This window comes from Phalaenopsis equestris, unplaced genomic scaffold (assembly GCF_001263595.1).
Source record: "Phalaenopsis equestris unplaced genomic scaffold, ASM126359v1 Scaffold208075, whole genome shotgun sequence".
NCBI classification, from domain to species: Eukaryota; Viridiplantae; Streptophyta; class Magnoliopsida; order Asparagales; family Orchidaceae; genus Phalaenopsis; species Phalaenopsis equestris.
Genome location: NW_018227357.1, coordinates 167,484 through 180,643, shown reverse-complemented (window position 1 = coordinate 180,643; position 13,160 = coordinate 167,484).

Here is a 13,160-nt window from a genome sequence, read left to right as displayed (position 1 = left end):
TACAAAGATTTCTCATAATCAATTTGGATTTATGCCTGGCAGGTATACTATGGAAGCTATACATTTATTGAGAGGTTTGATGGAGAAGTTCAGAGATAATAAGGAGAATCTACATTTGATTTTTACTGATTTAGAAAAAGCTTACGATAAGGTTTCAAAAGATATCCTTCGGAGAGTTCTAGAGAATAAAGGTGTTGATATGACTTACATTCAAGTCATTAAAGATATGTATACTAGAGTTGTTACTTGTGTTGAAATCGAAGGAGGATTGACCAAATATTTTCCTATTTCTGTTGGATTACATCAGGGATCGGTTTTAAGCCCATATCTTTTTGCTTTAGTTATGGATGGCCTTACTGGACATCTACAGAAGGATGTACCATGGCGTATGCTTTTAGCTGATGATATCCTTATCGTGGATAAAATGAGAGAAAAAGCCCAAGAAAAACTTGAATTATGGAGGTCTACATTAGAATCTAAAGGCCCTCATTTATGTAGAACTAAAACTGAATACATGAAATGTAATTTTAGTAGTAATAACTCTAGTGACATAAGCATCATTTTGGGTGAACAAATTATTAAAAGGTGTGAACGTTTTAGATAGCTTGGGTCCATTGTTCATATCGATGGTGGGGATGTTAATAGTAGAATTCAAGTTGTTTGGTTGAAGTGGAGGAATGCTTCAGGCCTTTTTTTGATAGAAAAGTACCTCTTAAACTGAAAGGAAAATTTTATAAGACGGTGGTGAGACTTGCAACGCCCTATGGCGCTGAATGTTGGCCTTTAAAAGAGAAACATAATAATAAGTTAAGTGTTGTCGAGATGAGAATGATTAGGTGGATGAGTGGCTTTACTCTTAGAGACAAAATGTGAAATGAATACAATCGTGATAAGGTTGGTGTAGCTCCAGTGACGGACAAAATAAGAGAAATTCATCTTAGATGGTTTGGTCATAGTAAACGTCGACCATCTGGTGATTCAATTAGGAGAGTAGATGTTTTGGATTCAACCTGTGTTAAGAAAGGAAAAGGTAGACCTATGAAGGCTTGGGCTTATTCTATTAAAAATGACCTTAATTTACTAGAACTAAATGAAAATATGACACTAAATAAAATATGACACTAAATAGGACGTAGGACGCATGGAGAAAAAGGATTCATGTAGCCGACCCCACATAGTGGGATTAAGGCTTTGTTGTTGTTGTTGTTTTTGTTGTAAAGGTAGAACTCCCAACTCCAAAGAAGGCGTCAGATTTGGTACAGTGGGACCAGTTGATGATTCAAAATTTTGCATGGTCGTTACTAGTAGCTCAAAAGAAAAAATGCCTTGGCGTTGAAGATGATTTCATAGACCCTTCGATTGATGATGCTCCGCTAAAATTTAAATAATAAATCAAGTCAACGGTCGATGAGTTAAAGGAAGTAACCTAGGACAAAGGAGCAACCTAAACCCACTTTAATAAGTTCTCTACTCAACAATGAAAAGTCTACAAAGTTTGTCAAACTATTATCAGAATTTAAAGATTGATTTGCTTGGAGCTACGATGAAATACCGGGATTATCTTTAGAATTTGCAGTTCATAGACTTGGATTAGAACAGAGTGTGACTAGTAAAACTAGCTCCTAGAATAATGTGCCTCGAAAAGAGCAAGAAGTATTTGCCGAGGCGAAGAAATTAATAGATGCTAACTTTGTACGATTATCTCTATGTCCCTCTAGGATCTTATAATTCTAAAAGTTACAATTTTGGTTAGATTTTGACTATTTTTAGTGATGACGTAATTGATCACAACCACTTTAAACCTTATTTCAATTTCCAAAATGATCCTTAAATTAGACAAGATCTGGATGGATACAACAGTGAAGGTGAAGAAGACATTAACAACACCGACTACGAATTTAGAAAGCGAGGAACTTGTCCCTGAGTGCCAAGGAACATCGATGAAAATCGACTTGGATATTTCCAATTTGGAATCAACACTAGAGGAATCAGCAAGAGCATTAGCACCCCTAGGTTTAATTCAAAAGATGAAAGAGATAGCCGAGGTGAATCTAAGGAGTGGGAAGGCGTTTCCCCTAAGAACAGCTTCGACAGAAAAAGGGAAACAAGTAGTTACTCACAAGGAGCCACCTCCACTAAAAGAAGGAACACATATTCAAGAAGAAATTGAAGGTTCAAACAAAGTAGATTATAACATGCTTGCTCACCTTAGGAATCTCATCTTAGGAAGTAACCAACCAAACTATGCATTTACGATTCTTTGATCCTGTTAAAGGAGATGAGAGAAGCTTTGATCAAGGCTCTACTTGATCCAAAGATTTGCTTAGCTCAAATAGCTAGCACATCCTCAGATCAAGTTTGCTTATTAAAAGAACAACATGGGGTAACATTAACTGATGCAGACTTGCTACTTGGTACTACCAATCACAACCGCCTTCTCTACATTTCAGTTAGTATTGATAGATTCGTACTTTCAAGAGTCTTGGTAGATCCTGGAGCATCATTCAACATAATGAGTCAACGGATGTTAGCTTATTTAAACATCGATGCTCAGGAGCTTACCACCAATAAGATGATGCTGAAAGGATTCAATTAGAATGGGAAAAGAGCAACGCTATTAATGAAAGTTGGTGATCTAGTAATGACCGCAAAATTTCATATCTTCGACGCAAAAACTTTGTTTAATGCTTTTCTTGGTCAACCATGGATTCAAGGGCATAATATGGTCCCATCATTGCTAATCTAGTGAATCAAATATTATAAAGATGGAAAAGAGGGATCACAAAATAGGGTCCCATCATTGTATAAAAGGGGATTTGTAACCATTCTTGATACACAAAATAGGCATCCACAAAGACGCCGCCTACTACGCTCCTCCAAAGAAGGCCGTCTTTTTCAAGGATGTCATGCTAAACAAGATTGAAGACCCCAAAGGATCACAAGAACAAGACCATGAAGATCTAATTCAATGATCTCCCATCACTCCTTTTCAACGAGATGGTGGAAGTTCTTCTGGCTCATGCATCCGAGATCAAGGTCGGGGATGCTGGCTAGGAAGAACTAACAAGATTGCTGATTGAAAGAATCCAACTAGCAATATTGACTTAGAAGGAAGCTCCGAAGAGGATAAGTTTGACAAAGATGCAATTACAGAAAGCCGAAAGAAGCCTCGGTTTGAGATATCCTTGGAGGATGAAGAGGAAAGTGAATATGAGTCGATGTACGATTGGATCAACCACTATGTGCAAGCGATGACCCTAACTCTGATTCATTCTCATAAAGTTGAGAGTATAGAGGTCAAGGAAGTCCATAGAGTGGGCATGAAACTGATCAAGTTCCACCTTGCTTCTCCCTTCTTCTAATTCAAAACCTATGTAAATTTGGAAGAAAATATTTCTGATGAATTAATGGAATTATCATTAGGTTTCTACTCTCCTTCTATTCAAAAGTTGATTCAACAAGGGAATGTGTTGAAAAAAATGCCAAAGGAGAGACTACACCTATTTTAGAAATTATGGAATACTAAAGGTATTATGGTAAGAGTCGCACTAGAAATGGTGTAAATGTAATTATAGATAAGAGTTTGAAAGATAATGTTGTAAAAATTAATAGAGTTGGAGATAGAATTATAGCCCTTAAGATTATCATTGATACTAAGATTTTTAATATTATAAGTGCTTATGCTCCTCAAGTAGGTTTAGATATAGGTTCTAAAGATAAATTTTTGAATGACTTAGAAGACTTAATAAAAATGATACCTCTTGAAGAAAGAATTTTTATTGAAGGAGATTTAAATGGACATGTCGGTAGAGTGGTAGAAGACTTCAGAAATACTCATGGAGGCTACGGTTTTGGAGTAACTAATGAAGAAGGTAGAGCTATTTTAGATTTTAATTTAGAGTATGATTTTTTTATTGCTAATACTTTATTTAAGAGGAGAGATGAACATCTTATTACTTATAAGATTGGATCTAATAAAACACAAATTGATTATTTTCTTATGAGAAGAAGAAATTATCGCGGTTGTAAAGATTGTAAGGACATTCCAAGTGAAAATTTAAATACCCAACATCATTTATTAGTTTTAGATTTTAAGATTAAGAGTTGTAAAATAAAAAATAGTATGACTCATAATTATAGAATTAGATGGAGATACTCAAAAGAAACAAATAAAATTATTTTCATGAGTAAAATTCAAGATTTCAAAATTTGGGATATTCATGAAGAAGCAAATGTTATGTGAGATAAAGTAACAAACACTGTTAAACAAGTAGCAAAAGATGCGCTTGGAGAATAAAAAAAAAATTTTATAAATAAAAATAGTTGGTGGTGGAATAATAATGTGCAAGAAAAGATAAAATATAAGAAGTTATGTTATAAAATTTGTTTAAATGTAAAAGCTTAGAGAACTGGAAAAAATGTCAAACGGCCTCTAGGGAGTCTAAGGGAACAGTCTGTGACGCTAAAAATTCTTCTTTTAATGATCTTTATAATAGATTAGATACTAATGAGGGTGAAAAATATATGTATAAACTAGCCAGATAGAGAGAAAAGAAAAGTAAAGATTTAACTCAAGTAAAGTGTATTAAAGATGAAAATCAAAAAGTACTTTTCTTAGAAAAAGACATTCAACATAGGTGGGTGAGTTAGTTTGATAAAATTTTTAATAAAGTTTCTGAAAATACAATCGACCTTAGTGATCTTAATATCGTGAATAATAATAAAACGTTTTATTTTTACCATCGCATTAGTAAAAAAGAAGTTGAGGAGGCTTTAAAGAAATACAAGGGTGGAAAGTCTGTAGGACCTGATGATATCCCTATTGAAGTGTGGAAATATTTAGGAGATTTGGGAGTTTCTTAGCTTACTAAACTCTATAATATTATTTTAAAAACCAAAAAGATGCCTGAGGAGTGGAGGAAGAGTATATTGGTCCCCATTTTTAAAAATAAAGGGGATGCACAATAGTGTGCAAATTATTGAGGAATTAAGTTAATGTGTCATAATTTAAAGTTATGGGAGAGGGTAATTGAACATAGGTTAAGATGCAACACAAAGATTTCTCATAACCAATTTGGATGTATGCCATGCAGGTCTAATATGGAAGCTATACATTTATTTAGAGGTTTGATGGATAAGTTCATAGATAATAAGGAGAATCTACATTTAATTTTTATTGATTTAGAAAAAGCTTACGATAAGGTTTCAAGAGATATCCTTTGGAGAGTTCTCGAGAAGAAAGGTGTTGATATGACTTATATTCAAGTCATTAACGATATGTATACTAGAGCTGTTACTTGTGTTCAAATTGATGGAGGATTGACCAAATATTTTCTTATTTATGTTGGATTACATCTGGGATCAACTTTAAGCCTATATCTTTTTGCTTTAGTTATGGATGGTCCTATTGGACATCTGCAGGAGGATGTACCTTGGTGTATGCTTTTTGCTGATGATATCATTCTCGTGGAAAAGACGAGAGAAAAAGCCCAGGAAAAACTTGAATTATGGAGGTCTACATTAGAACCTAAAGGCCTTTGTTTAAGTAGAACTAAAACTGAATACATGGAATGTAATTTTAGTAGTAATAGCTTTAGTGACATAAGTGTGACTTTGGGTTATCAAATTATTAAAAGGTGTGAAAGTTTTAGATATCTTGGGTCTGTTGTTCAAAGCGATGGTGATATATATGGGGATGTTAATAATAGAATTCAACTTGGTTGGTTGAAGTGGAGGAATGCCTCAGGCCTTTTGTGTGATAGAAAAGTACCGCTTAGACTGAAAGGAAAACGGTGAAACCTGCAATGCTCTATGGTGCTAAATGTTGGCCTTTAAGAGAGAAGCATAATAATAAGTTAAGTGTTACCAAGATGAGAATGATTAGGTGGATGAGTGGATTTACACTTAGAGATAAAATGCAAAATGAATATATTCGTGATAGGGTTGGTGTAGCTCCTGTGACAGACAAAATTAGAGAAAGTCATCTTAGATGGTTTGGTCACATTAAACGTCGACCATCTGATGATCCAATTAAGAGAGTAGATGTTATAAATTTGACTTGTGTTAAGAAAGGCAGAGGTAGACCTAGGCAGACCTTGAACCTCTCCCAAGCCTCATAAGTGGACTTTTTGTCTTTTTGGGTGAACAAAATAATATCATTTGTAAGCATGATAATCTTAGATAAAGGGAAATTTTTGGCTTTATTCCATAAGAGAAATGGAATGCCCTAAGTTTAGCCACATCATTGGGGACACTATTATACCAGAATATCGCACATAATTTAATGAAATTAGACAAATAAAAATTTAGGGCCTCAAAAGGTAGTACATCAAACTGGTTATTCTGAACCATTTAGATGATGACATGTCTCAACTCAAAGGTATTAGCCTCTATTGGGTAGTTGATACTCATGTGAAATTCCTCAACAAAGGGGTTGACATAATTCTTAAGTGGTTTCATAGTGTGGTCTTCAGGTTTAGCCATCCCTACGGGTGTATTAGTGAATGAATGTGCTTTCCTCAAGTGTTTAAAGGTTCCATCAATTTCAAGATTAAAAGGTGCAAGATTGGACTCAACACCCTGATGCATGCACTAAAATAGTGACAACATGATCCTATGACAGACTCGACAAACTCCAAACAAACAAACAATCACAATGACCTACAGGAGTTTGTCAACGTACACATATGCAAAACAAACAACTCATGCAAAAAAAGAAAGAAAAACTGACTTAAAAGGGTCTTTGGTTTTTATATTTTTTTCATCTTTTTATTTTTTTAGCTCCTACAGAAAAACATAGAAGGACAATATGTGCCAACTATAGCTATAATCACACAAATAAGAAAGATAAAGTGCCAACTATAGCTATAATCACACAAATAAGAAAAATAAAAAAAAATAAAAAAAAAATGTGAAGCCTTTATTCCAAGTTTATCAACTAAGTTCTCCTAATATTAGAATGATAGTTAACACATTCCCCAATAATGATTCTAAAATATTGATGGCCAAAACGTTATTATAAGATAAGTTGGTCAATCACACAAGTATACGTATTAAGTAATATGTTGTGGCAGAGTATGTGTATCGATCCAATGAGAAAATAGCTAATAATTATTCTCTCAAACAAATTCTCTAGTTTACTAACTTTGCAGACCTAGCTTTATGTGATCACAACAGAGGGTTGAAATCCTAAAATCAGAACATAAAATAAATTACGATCACATACAACAGAAAACAAAAAAGCAAAGAGAAACTTTGTGTTCTTCAAGAGTTATGAAGCTCATGCCTCTGTGACATGGGTGCATGGGAGTTTGTGGTCTCCTTATTTTTTTCTAATGTGATAGTTCTAAACCAAACAAAAGTTTGCTTCTTAAGATGTGTCTAAGTTAAGTGAAGAATTAGAAACCCATGAAGTTTAGTTTTGCTTAAACCTATAACATTTCTCAGGATTCTTTTGATCCTCTATCTAGGTTTGAAAAGCCTACTAGAAAATGCATATTCTACTAGGATTATGTGGTTAACCTATTATTTCCATTATAAGATGGGTATAAGTCAAAGAATACAAACACTTTGAATAATCTGATTGGCCATAAAAAGAGTAAATCAAATCCAAAAGGCTAGCTACAACATAAAGACATGAAAGCTCGAAAAAATTACATGGAAAAAAACTAAAAATATGACAAAAAAATCACTAACCTTACGTCACAGAGACCCAAAAGAGAATTTAGCCATATATACTAGAGAAAATTAAAGGCAAGAAATCCATGCAGATCACCATTGCAAGAAATAGAGAGTTATAAACTTACAATTGTTCTCCCCTTAATAGCGGAAGCTCCTTATCTCGTATAATAAACTCTCATAAACAACAAGAAACTAAAGAGAAAGAAGAAGAAAATACAACCCTTAAGGTTTATATTGAAAGAGAGGAAAAAACCCTAAAGGAAAACATTCTCTCGCTTAAATGTCTCTCCAATTGCAGCCTCAAGCTGCCAAGAAACACTAGAATCATTTTTATGACAAAACATATAGAGGAATCTCAGCAAAGCTAAGTAAAGCAAACTAGGCATTGGTACGTTGATACTAGAGTGGGTGTGCTACGTTGCTGGAGCGGGTGCATCATAAGAGTAATGACCTGGCGCGAGTGCACCATAAGGTTAGTGACCTGATGCGAGTGCACTGGCCCAGTGCGTGCATGTCAGGATGTCGGTGTGGGTGCGCTGAGTTAAAATTTATCTTTATTCAATTTATTTGATACTATTTCATTCCCGAATAACATCCAACATGTAATTGGACAAATAAGACAAAAATACATTCCTCATGCATAATGTCATTATAAACTATGTAAAAATAATGATAAATCGATGAGGATTTTATAACATATTTCATTCAATTCAGGCTAAAATTAACTCACAGAAATTCAGAACCTTCTCTAGTTCTTCACATAGGAAAACCAAAGACCTAACATGATTCATGGATCACCTTGGTGACTATCTTGAAGGATTCATATGCGGACTTATTATTGACTAGATCTCTCTCAAGTCTCACTTTATCAGCTATTAACACCTTCACGTGCCATTCAAAAAAAATCTTTCAGTTGGTATACTCAATCAAAATGATTTAAGATCAGCCTTTTCTACCTAAAGGGCCTTTAGTTCTAATTGTAGTTCAACAAGGGTAGCCTCTGGAAGAATGAGTCTCTTCTCCAAAACATCAGGGATTGAGTCAAAATCCTTCTATTCTCTTATAAGTGCATGATGGGACACACTGACTGTATACACCCACTAACATGAGGACACCATGCTCTTCATCAAAGGAATATGATGATCCTTTAGCTCTAGGTCCACTTCCTCCTCTTTAACATAATCACCCACCAACATCGAAGGCATGACACCACTAAGGGGTATAGGAAGAGTGAATAGTGGTAATCCTATCAAATAGGCAACTAATTGATATATAATTGTCTCGTATGAACATAACAAGAACCATGATGATTATCAGCGGGCCAACTGACAATAATTCTAAGAAAACTAACAACTACATCATAGAAGGAAGTTGTTTATTTTACAATATACCCTTAAGAAAAATAGGGGAGATTTATCAAGTATTTTCAATCTGCACCTTCTTAAATGCCTTAAAGTTTTTTCTTCTACAAAATTCAGCAACTGCGAACTAGAAAACTCCCTCCCCATTCACAACAACACAACAACGTAGTTGAAATATTACAACCACTTCTGCTGTTGGCAAAATAGAAGTGCTTCTTCCTGTCGACAGGTATATTATTTGCAAGGCCCAATATTTTCAGCTGTCAATAGAAAATTGCCATCCCATCACTTTGAAACTTTTGTAGGAAGATGCTTCAAAATATATTCATGGATCAAAATAAAGATTTCACATGCGCATATAATATGACTGTCTTCACACTCAAAATTAAGTCAGCGGTAATTTGGGAAAATATAAGCTTGAAGAAGTTCAAAATATCAATCAACGCCGCATGCAAAGAAAACCTCAAACCTGATTGAAACTATTTGAAATGCACACATATCTCGTGCTTATTAATGTTGCTTGGGTTCATCCTCCCTTATTAAACTCAGATTCATCGCATTGTCAGAAACATACTTTGACTACACTCTCGCCAACAGCTCACCATTCTTGCTAAGCATCTCTTCTCCAAATCATATGTCATCACAAAGAGGAGAGAACTATGCAAGAAAGGCAAGTGGAGAAAGAACGCTTTAGAGTATTGAATGTTAAATAATATTACCTCCTTCTCTTGTAAAGGTAACAATATGCAACCATCCTGCCTAGATACATGTGATAAGAAGTTCAATGGATTATCAAAAGTAGTCTAAGACAATGCTCAAGCATAATATTCATTCCAAGAACATAAATTTAACAAATATGGTAGGTATTAATGTTGGGACATAAATGAAATATCAGATACATAAATGAGCAAGTATTTGTTCTTGAAGCCTTCTGTACTGATGGTCCTTGACTGAAGAATGTATCAAAGTACTAATTGACTACTAGCCACAAAGTTGCCAGCATTACCAAATTCCAGACATTGCCAAACAAAAGCCAATTTGTCCTCCATGGTCTTCAGTTTTTGGCGAGAACCAGCGAACTCCCATTTAGATTCAATAGTTCATTCATGTTTAAGATCAATAACTACCTCTCTCGCTTCCTGATCAGCATTACATCAACAAAATCCTGTTCTAGTGCCACTAGAAACTCCATAAAGTTATCACGTTCATTTAGGTGAAAACCCGAACATCAGCAAGTGTGGCAGTCTCAAATTGTGGTGTTTCTATCTTCAGTCCTTGAATCTTCTAAACTTTGATCGACGAGTGTCATTGAAAGCAAGAAAGATATCATATTCATAAAGAAGTAAATCTCAATTTGACAAGCTCACGTTATGTTACCTTCAAGAGATGGGCCAGCTCCTCTCCAATCCAAAATTTTTCCCTTTGAGCTTCAAGTCCTAGGAAAATCTCTTCCCATTGATAAGGGGTCCCCTCTTGTAGCCTCCAAGGTATGTTTTGGTTGGCGCCCTAACCTACAATCCACATAAAATATGTTGGAATTAATGTTTCATCATCCCCAAAAGGTGAATGTGACACACTCACTAGCAACATAAGACTCAACAGAGACCATTAAACTTGATTCTCCTTGTCATTGGATACATCATGAGCTTGAACATCTACCAGATCATTCAATTCAAGGGGAATCATCCCTGATGAGCGAGACTCAAGAATAGGTGACATTACCTTTTCAGTCAAACTAATTATCTGTGCCTGTTTCATGGTCAGATCAACAAATTTTATAGTCATAACAATAAATTTATGAGAAGAGATTTCTGTCAGAACAATTTGTCTCTCTGAAAACTTGACTATCTTTTGAGATTATTCTTCCAAGTTGAGAAAAGAAATTTAATTTCTATGGTTAATTTCAATTTGTAGAATCTTGTTCATCATGAAAGAAAAAATTCTAATGGGTAGTCTCATACTAGTTAACCGAGAATGCACCCTTCTCTAATAAATGAAGGGCTTATGGTTCTCTCGCAACACTCCTTAAACTCTACAAAGAGTATACTTATAGAAATTTAAGAATAACTATAATCAATATTATTTATGACTCCTAACTTATTTTGTATTTTTTGGGCTGCCCAAACGGCGTGACAATGGTCATCCTAATGCGAATCACAACTAAGTGACATTTTGTCAGTGAATTGACCAAATTAACCTTCTTTAGTCACAAATGGAATGTTAACAGATCTCAATAGACTAAACCAAAGATTCAGGATGACCCATTACTATATGATAGCCAAGACCCTCAAGGAGAAAACATAGCAAACTCAGCATATTAACTCAGGAGATTACTGACTGTAAGTGAAGCCCAAAGTACCACTTAGAGAAGGTCAGTCCTAGTTCATTGATGAATGCAAATGATCTAACTCCTCATAGAAAAAAATTGACTTACCTCTGGGTCAAGAAAGGTTAATTCTCGAACCATGCTGAGTTGTTGCCTCAAAGATTTATGCTCTTAGCCATAAAGCACAATGAAAGTAAAGGTTTATGATAGATATAGAGAATCAAAAGTTTTTTATTCTTTCATTCTTTTTTGCAAAATCTGAATGAAGAGCTCAAAAAATTAGAGTACGAAATGTATATATAAATGCAACTATAATTAAATGAGGTTTTTTATGAGCACTTTATTACAAAGGCTAAGGGTCTGTTTGAGTTAGCTATGAATGTTTGAAGGAGCAATTGTAAAGCTACTGAAGAAGAAACACGTAACCAGGTCAGGTTGAACGTAGGTAAAACGCAACTTTGTCAAATAGGAAAAATTGTGGTGCAGCATCACATCTCCACCGTATTTGCTGCCGCAAATGCACTCTAACAAGTCTTGTAAAACTCATAACCCACTGTCAAGAAATTAGGCTATTTTGGTGAATTAAGCACACTTGCCGATGCGGTTGACTTGAGCCTACCTACCAAAGTGGTTGAATCAAGCTCACTTGTAAAAGTGATTAAATTGAGCCCACCTGCTAAAACCTCCTAATTTGTCTCCATTGTTGTGGTAATGTAGCCCACCTAGGGAGATATAACAATCAGTGATAGTCATCATTGCTTAAAGGATCAAAAGTCTGTTATTATTTAAAAGTGCTGCCTAACATCCATGTCCTGGTCTTTTCTTCAAGACACCCCAGGCAAACATAGTACAATATATAGACATAAAAATATTGATTATTTAAAAGGGAATCCAAGAAATTAAAAAAAATGATAGCTTTTATCTTAAAAAACTTCCCGAGTTACTCTCTCTATCTTTCTCTATCTAGAGAAAACATTGTATCACAAGTAGTCTCCTCCAAAATATTTATTCCAGCTTGCTGGAATTTTAAGATCAGTGGATCAAAATAGGGGGAATCTCTCAAGCATTAATTCATCTCTTTCTTCCCTCTTTTTTTATGAAAATAAGGTCTTTACGAATGTGTATGTACTCACAAACAATATGGGACCCTACATCCTAAAAGAATTCAACAGTACTTCTTTGATAATTATTATTATTATTAAAAAGGTAAATTTAAACTCAAACTAGATGGAACTTCTTACAAAAGTATTACTCATACTAAGCAATACAACGTACACATTAAAAAAATGAATGCATAAGCTCTTGAAGAACATTAGAATTTTAGACCATCATTATCAAACATAACATGATAATGATTTGGTCTGCGTGGGGTAGCAAAACTTGAGTCACCTTTGCATTGTTTTTTAGCAGCACACTTCTCAAATATTGATTGGTATAAATTTTAATAAAATCAAAATTTTATCATTGTATCCAATATCAATCACAATGATACCATTTTTACTTTTAATTCCCTAATCATTTTTTGTATTACACTCTATACTCTATATGTGATCCAAGTAATACAATGAATCTCTAAGAGTTTTATTATAGTTGACATCAAAGTACGTAAAAAGTAAATCAAATATTTTAATTCCAAATAAGATAAAAAGGAAAAGGTTATATAATTCTAAGTTTTAACCTTACTTATCCCATGTTCAAACTTTGATTAAATTTAATCAAACCTTACTTTAATAAGATTTCAACCTATTTGAATCCGATCAATTTTTTTTAAATTTTATTTGTATTATTCAAAA